Source organism: Triticum urartu, chromosome 3A (genome assembly GCF_056163025.1).
Source record: "Triticum urartu cultivar PI428250 chromosome 3A, HENAU_Tu73, whole genome shotgun sequence".
Classification (NCBI taxonomy): Eukaryota; Viridiplantae; Streptophyta; class Magnoliopsida; order Poales; family Poaceae; genus Triticum; species Triticum urartu.
In genome coordinates this window covers 581,229,460-581,238,513 of record NC_141875.1, presented here as the reverse complement: position 1 = coordinate 581,238,513, position 9,054 = coordinate 581,229,460, and the positions used below count along the sequence as shown (strand labels likewise).

Genomic DNA, 9,054 nt, shown 5'->3' with positions numbered 1-9,054 from the left:
CGTATACAATTCCCTTTGTCCATCGGTATGTTACTTGCCCGAGATTCGATCGTCGGTATCCCACTACCTAGTTCAATCTCGTTACCGGCAAGTCTCTTTACTCGTTCCGTAACACATGATCATGTGGCTAACTCCTTAGTCACATTGAGCTCATTATGATGATGCATTGCCGAGTGGGCCCAGAGATACCTCTCGGTCATACGGAGTGACAAATCCCAGACTTGATTCGTGCCAACCCAACAGACACTTTTGGAGATACCTGTAGTGCACCTTTATAGCCACCCAGTTACGTTGTGACGTTTGGTACACCCAAAGCATTCCTATGGTATCCGGGAGTTGCACAATCTCATGGTCTAAGGAAATGATACTTGACATTAGAAAAGCTTTAGCAAACGAACTACACGATCTTGTGCTACACTTAAGATTGGGTCTTGTCCATCACATCATTCTCCTAATGATGTGATCCCGTTATCAATGACATCCAATGTCCATGGTCAGGAAACCATGACCATCTATTGATCAACGAGCTAGTCAACTAGAGGATTACTAGGGACATATTACGATCTATGTATTCACACATGTATTACGGTTTCCGGTTAATACAATTATAGCATGAACAATAGACAATTATCATGAACAAGGAAATATAATAATAACCATTTTATTATTGCCTCTAGGGCATATTTCCAAAAGTCTCCCACTTGCACTAGAGTCAATGATCTAGTTCACATCGCCATGTGATTAACACTCATAGTTCACCTCACCATGTGACTAATACCCAAAGAGTTTACTAGAGTCAATAATCTAGTTCACATCACCATGTGATTAACACTCAATGAGTTCTAGGGTTTGACCATGTTATGCTTACGAGAGAGGTTTTAGTCAACGGGTCCGCAACATTCAGATCCGTGTGTTCTTCGCAAATCTTGATTTCATATTGTAGATGTTGCTACTATGCTCCACTTGGAGCTATTCCAAATGGTTGCTCCACTATATGTATCTGGTTTGCTACTCAGAGTCATCCGGATAGGTGTTAAAGCTTGCATCGACGTAACCCTTTACGCCCAACTCTTTATCACCTCCATAAACGAGAAACATTTCCTTATTCCTAAGGACAATTTTGACCGCCGTCCAATGATCCACTCTTGGATCACTCTTGTACCCCCTTGCCAGACACGTGGCAAGGCACATCGCGGTACACAGCATGGCATATTGTATAGAGCCTATGGCTAAGGCATAGGGGATGACTTTCGTCCTTTCTCTTTCTTCTGCCGTGGTCGAGCATCAAGTCTTAACTTCACACCTTACAACTCAGGCAAGAACTCCTTCTTTGATTGATCCATCTTGAACTCCTTCAAGATCATGTCAAGGTATGTGCTCTGTGAAAGTATTATTAGGCGTCTTGATCTATATCTATAGATCTTGATACCCAATATGTAAGCAGTTTTACACAGGTCTTCCTTTGAAAAACTCAATTCAAACAACCCTTTATGCTTTCTAGAAATTATACATCATTTCCGATCAACAATATGTCATCCATATATACCTATCAGAAATGTTGTAGTGCTCCCACTCACTTTCTTGCAAATACAAGTTTCTTGCAAACTTTGTATAAAACACAAATGCTTTGATCACCTCATCAAAGCGTATGTTCCAACTCCGAGATGCTTGATCCAGTCCATAGAAGGATTGCTGGAGTTTGCATACCTTTTAGCATCCTTAGGATCGACAAAAACATTTTGGTTGCATCACATACAACCTTTACTCACGGAAACCGTCAAGGAAACTTTGTTTCGACATCTGTCGGTGTCAAAACCGGCGGATCTCGGGTAGGGGGTCCCGAACTGTGCGTCTAAGGCGGATGGTAACAGGAGGCAGGGGACACGATGTTTACCCAGGTTCGAACCCTCTTGATGGAGGTAATACCCTACGTCCTGCTTGATTGTTCTTGATGATATGAGTATTACAAGAGTTGATCTACCACGAGATCATAGAGGCTAAACACTAGAAGCTAGCCTATGGTATGATTGTATGTTGTCCTATGGACTAAACCCTCCGGTTTATATAGACACCGGAGGGGGCTAGGGTTACACAAAGTCGGTTACAAGGGAGGAGATCTACATATCTGTATTGCCTAGCTTGCCTTCCACGCCAAGGAGAGTCCCATCCGGACACGGGACGAAGTCTTCAATCTTGTATCTTCATAGTCAAATAGTCCGGCCAAAGGATATAGTCCGGCTGTCCGGAGACCCCCTAATCCAGGACTCCCTCAGTAGCCCCTGAACCAGGCGTCAATGACGATGAGTCCGGCGCGCAGTATTGTCTTCGGTATTGCAAGGCAGGCTCCTCCTCCGAATACTCCATGGAAGATTTGTTGGGATCTACGGTAGGGTGCGTTGACTGCAAATTAAAATTTCCTATGCGCAGAACAACCAAGAACATGCTACGGGAGATGGATCACAGTTCGTTACCACTAGACGCGCAGTGCCGTGCAGCGGAAGAAGAGTTGGGGCAGCACGTCCGCGTGGATCGTCTCCTCCTCGTCCGATCTCCCTCGTACAACCGATGGTCGGTTCCCACGTACAGGTTCGCCGGAGCGGCGCAAGTGCACCGCCTCTAACGGTATCCACGCATGCAGGAGGAACGTCGTGCAGCAGACTGCTAGGTCCGATCACACAACCGGCGGCGAGTGGAGGTGTCTATTCGCAACACATGCAAACCCTAGTGACAGCACCGAAGCGATCAACCCCCGTGAGTGTGCCGCACCTCCACTATATATATAGGCGTCCGTCACGGGCTCAACACTTGGGCCTCGCACGGACCCTAAAGCCCATAAGTCCACTCGGCCACAATCCAAATACAGTTCGGATCACATCCGACCAGTGTCCTCGGATCCGACCTTGTAGGTTCCTTCCCTTAAGCGCGCGACCCCTTAGGTTCAAGTCGGCTTGGTCGTAGTTCGGATCACCTCCGAACTGCACGGTTGGTAGCGGCCTCTAGCAAGGCATGCCAAACACGAAGCAGACTATGAAGCTAGTTAGCGAACCTATACATCATACTTCCATTCCTTTTGCCACACGATATATGTTGTCGAGCTCAAGGCGAGTCTGTCATCCTTGTGCTAGCCCGACCTCTTTCTCGTTCCAGTGATGCCGACCACAAACCGGATTATCTCATAATCCTTGTCGCATGGCCATGCTTATCCTGGTCGGATCACACGAGGGGCCCAGAGTATATCTCTCCTGATCGGAGGGGCAAATCCCATCTTGCTCGACCATGTCTCGCAACATGGTTCTGGACAAAACCGAAACCTACCTTTATAACTACCCAGTTACGGAGTAGAGTTTGGTCGGCCCAAAGCAAGTCTGTCACCATCCCGAGTACATGCGCCAGCTCAGGTCTTAGGACATAGAACATATGTTGTACTAGAGACTCACAGATGACATATCGCTGCATCTCATAGTTGGGTCTGTCCGACTCGGACCTTATCTCGACTCGGATCCGACTACGTCGAATCCGACCAGATCCTTCCAAGTCCATATTATCCGGTAGCATCTAATGCTCCATGGCTAGTGAGACCAAGCCATTGACCGTGTCATATGCTAGTCTAGTTGGCTGCGCGTCCACACAGCCCTTTCGACTAGGGACCTTTTAGGATAGTCATCATACAATGCATAGTCCCACAAACAAATCACGTACTTGCTGATACACATCATTGATAATGTCCAAGGACTATCTTTATTCATAAACACATAGGAAATATTATCATACATGATTGCCTCTAGGGCATATCTCCAACAGTCTCCCACTTGCACTAGAGTCAATCAAATAGACATCGAATGCCCATAGCTCTAACGTGCCCCTCATGCTTGGGTTGTGGAAGCGGCTTAGTCAACGGATCCGCAACATTTTGCATCCGTGTGAATTTTGCATAACTCTACATCACCATTCTTTACGATCGTTCGTATCAGGTGATATTTCCGATCTATGTGTCTGACCTTGTGGTGATTCCTCGGCTCCTTGGCTTGTGCGATGGCACCAGAATTATCACAATAAAGGTCCATCGGTTTTACCGAGGCTGGAAAAATACCAAGATCATCCAGAAAGTTCCGGATCCAAACACCTTCCTTTGCAGCTTCACAAGACGCAATGTATTCGGCTTCTGTAGTACAATCGGCCACCGTATCTTGCTTGGAACTCATCCAACTCACTGCTCCCCCGTTCATGACATACACAAATCCGGAATGTGATCGACAATCATCTCTGTTGGTTTGGAAACTAGCATCGGCGTAACCCCTTACGACGAGCTCTTCCTCACCCCCATAAACTAGGAACATCTCTTTAGTCCTTTTCAGGTACTTCAAAATACTCTTTACCGCTGCCCAGTGACTCTCACCTGGTTTGGCCTGGTATCTACTTGTTAGTCTTATTGCAAAAGCAACATCGGGCCGCATACATATCATGGCATACATGATGGATCCGATTGCCGAGGCATATGGAATCCTACTCATCCTGCTTCGCTCATCAGATGTTGAAGGACTCTGAGTCTCGCTTAGCCTTATACCATGTGAGAGTGGCAAGAACCCTTTCTTTGCCTCACTCATGTTGAACCACTTCAACACTTTATCTATGTACGTGCTCTGGCTAAAGCCGAGCAGCCTCCTTGATCTATCCCTATAGATCTTAATGCCTAAAATGTACATTGCCTCACCAAGGTCCTTCATCGAAAACTTGCCATTTAATGACTCCTTGACCGAGTTCAGCATCAAAATATCATTTCCGATCAGTAGTATGTCATCCACATACAAGATCAAAAACACTATTGAGCTCCCACTTAACTTCTTGTATAACAAGAGTCCTCTTCGCTTTTGATGAAGCCGAAACCAGTGACGACCTCGTAAAAATGAATGTTCCAGCTCCGAGATGCTTGCCTCAACCCATAAATGGATCTCTTGAGCCTGCATACCTTACTAGTGCTAGTCGGATCGACAAAACCCTCGGGCTGTATCATATACACGTCCTCGGTTAAATTTCTGTGAAGGAAAGCTGTCTTGACATCCATCTGCCATATCTCGTAATCGAAATATGCAGCTATAGCTAGTACGATTCTCACGGACTTCAGCATCGCTACCGGCGAGTAAGTCTCGTCATAGCCAATTCCTTGAACTTGTCCATAACCCTTAGCGACAAGCCGAGCTTTGTGGATCTGAACATTTCCATCCACATCGATTTTCTTCTTAAAGACCCATTTGCAACCAATGGCCGTTATGCCAGGCGGCGGATCAACCAAGTCCCAAACTTGATTCTCATCCATGGACTTTAACTCGGATCTCATGGCCTCCAGCCATGCCTCGGAATCTGGGCTCACCATCGCTTCCGCATATGTGGCCAGCTCGTCGCTTTCTAGCAACAATACATCGCGCACTCTGTGCAATCTTTCCGACCTCCGTGGTTCCGGTGCCGCTTCCACTATGGGTTCCCTGACTGACTCCGGTGTGATCTCATCACCAGCCGAGTCATCCCCGAGTGGTCCTCGAATTTCTTCAGGTCGGACCGTCCTCCCACTGGCCTCCCGACTGAGAAACTCTTTCTCAAGGAAAACCCCGTTCCGGGCAACAAACACTTTGTTCTCTTCCCGATTGTAGAAGTTATATCCCAAGGTTTCCCTCGGATATCCCACAAATATGCATTTATCCGACTTGGGTGTAACTTGTCTGACATAAGTTTCTTGACAAATGCTTCACAACCCCAAATCTTTAGAAAAGACAAACTAGGACTCTTCCCGGTCCACATCTCATGTGGTGTCTTGTCTACGGATTTTTATGGTACCCTGTTAAGTGTGAAAGCTGCAGTTTCTAGAGCGTATCCCCAGAATGACAAGGGTAAATCCGACTTGCTCATCATAGATCGAACCATGTCCAACAAGGTGCGATTCCTCCGTTCTAATACACCATTTCTCTGTGGCGTACCCGGAGGTGTGAGCTGAGGTACTATACCTCTGCTTTTCAGATGATCATCAAACTCCTGGCTCATGTACTCACCTCCACGATCAGATCGTAGAAGTTTTATAGTCTTGCCGAGCTGATTCTCCACCTCATTTTGAAACTCTTTGAACTTTTCACAAGTTTCTGACTTGTGCCTCATCAAATAGATATATCCGTATCTACTCAAGTCGTCGGTAAAAGTCACGAAGTATTGATAGCCACCTTTGGCAGTTGTGCTCATTGGTCCGCACACATCACTGTGTATCAGTTCCAACAGCTCGGATGCCCTCTCACAACTCTTTGCGAAAGAAGACTTAGTCATCTTGCCGAGAAAGCATGATTCGCATGTCTCGAATGACCCAAAGTCGGTCGAAGTTAGGAGTCCATCATCATGGAGCTTCTTCATGCGTTTCAGACTAATGTGTCCAAGCCGACAATGCCAGAAGTATGTCGGATTTATCTCATTGGGCTTATGCCTCTTGACATTCACGTTATAGACCGGTTCCTGTTCTAGATTCAATATAAATAACCCATCAACAATGGGTGCATAGCCGTGGAACATACCATTCAAATAAATCGAACAACCATTGTCCTTTAAATTGAATTCATAACCCCGACTCATCAAGCATGAGGCAGAAATAATGTTTCGACTAAGTGCAGGAATGTAATAACAATTATTCAATTCCAAAAGAAATCCAGAAGGAAGCTGGAGCTGCATCGTGCCGACCTCCAACGCAAAAACTCTTGCATTGTTGCCAACCCTGATGTCAATCTCCCCTTGTGCCACACGCCTAGTTCTTACCAGGCCCTGCATCGAGTTGCAAATATGAACAACTGATCCGGTATCAAATATCCAAGAGCTACTAGGTATGTCGGCAAGGTAAACCTCTATAACATATGCAACAAGTGTACCTTTGCCTGAAGCAGCATTCCCGGCCTTCTTGCCATGCTCTGCAAGCCACTTGCTACAATTCCTCTTCCAGTGACTAGTTTCCTTGCAATGATAGCAAATGGTCTTTGAGTCCGGTCCAGACTTTGGCGCAGGGATGGAGGTTACCATCTCCATGCCCTTTGCCTTAGCCTTCTTCTTAGACCAACTCTTCTTGAACTTAGCCGATTTCTGCATCATCAACACTTGATGCGTACCTTTCTTAATATCCTGCTCTGCCACTTTGAGCATCCCATGCAATTCAGTGAGCTTCTTATCCATGCCATGCATATGATAGTTCGAGATGAATGTCCCATAGCTGGGCGGAAGAGAACCTAGAACTGCATCAGTAGCTAGCTCATCCAACAGCGGGAACCCAACCGATCCAAAGCTTGCACATATCCGATCATCTTGATCACATGCGGACTCAGTGGATCACCTTCTTTCAGCTTACAATCCATCAAGGATCGCCAGACGTTGAACCTTTTGGTCCTAGCCTGCACCTGAAACATGCTCTTGAGACTCTCAATCATATCGAAAGCCCTAACGTCTTCGAAATGCTGCTGCAAATCGGGTTCCATACAAGCCAGCATGAGGCAGCTGATCTCGTTTGATTCATTAACGAGTTTCTGATAGGCATTCTTGGTTGTGGTACTAGCATTATCGGCAGGTTCCTCTGGAAGCGGATCCTCTAAAACATGTTCCTTTTTATCATGCTTGAGAACAATTCTCAAATTTCTATACCAGGTAGTAAAGTTTGTTCCATTCAGTTTATCCTTTTCCAGAATTGATTTCAATGCAAAGTTGGGTTGAGCAGGTGGTGCCATTGATCTACAACGGAAAAATATGCAATCACTAAGCAATGTGTTTATGTAGAGTAATTCTAGCCTTAAACAGAAATACTCCCACTGAAGTCAGCATCCCTCCGCAAACTCTCAGTGATTCAGGATCCGACTAGCACATGCGACTAGTGAGCTTTAGCATCACTGCTAGACAACATGCCTATCCGGTAAGAAACTCCTTGCTAATCGTATCTCTATACGACTCCTGTCGGTTGGGTAGGAATCTCATACCCCGGCTCCCGAACTCTTTTGCCACAAGGCCCAAAACCATTTTGATAGCCTTGTCAAGTCAACCTAATGCAGTGCATGTCCGTGTCCGACACGAACCCTTTAGTTCAAGGACACCTAGCAGCACCCCAATTTTATGAGCCCACTACTAGATGTACTTGACGTGCGAAGGTGCAACATCGGGGATGGCAATTCGCTTGATATTCATGAGTGATCTTTCTACCATTCTAACATGCATAGAAAACAAGGAAGCATAACAATCACAAATAAGCACATATTGTGAAATAGTATGGCTCCTTCATGGATGTTCTTCCAGGTTGGCTCCGACTCTGATGACCATGTAGGAACTCCATCTTGTTTGTCACGCCGGGACGCCAAGCCACCAACCTGATCTCTATTATCCAACTACTACATCTAGTAATGACTTTTACATAGAGTCACAAGTCGACACGTAGGTCATTATACAATATAATGACAACACTTTGGCACCTGCCGGCTGACAAACATGACACGCAGACCATGTATAATTTACACACATGCATCACATACACCTGAGCCATACTATTCATATCAAACCCTGCAAAATAAAGTTATGCATAGAATCGCATTCTACCGATTTGAGTGATCGTGTACGAAATACAAGGCGCTACGCACACGACGGTCCCACTAGCCGGTTAGCGGGCGGGGTTCGAAGGGGCAGTGCCCCTCACGGGTGCGGGCAGCGCCCGACGTTTTCGGATATCACAGATCACATCTGAACTCCGTCACGCCGAATTCTCTGATCTGACCGATCTCATTGATCATCGCGAATCCGATTCGGATTTATGTTTCACTGTTAACCCCGATGGTGGATAACCGACTGGTAGGGTGTCGGGGGTTTGGTGCGACATATGCCAACGGATGGCTTATCATGATGGGGGCGAGTAGAACGTCGCCGGTGCCTGGAAACGGGATGAGGCGAAGACATGCACGCCGGCGAATCTTACCCAGCTTCGGGGCTCTCCGGGGAGATAACACCCCTACTGCTGCTCTGCGGGGTCTCCGCATGATCACTATGGCCAAGTGTTTACAC

At 46.4% G+C, this 9,054-nt stretch overlaps 1 pseudogene; it reads right to left on the bottom strand.

Annotated features, from left to right (window-relative positions):
- Positions 1 to 6,775: 6,775 nt before the first annotated feature.
- Positions 6,776 to 7,739, bottom strand: LOC147980630 (uncharacterized; annotated as a pseudogene).
- Between the last annotated feature and the right edge of the window lie 1,315 nt (positions 7,740 to 9,054).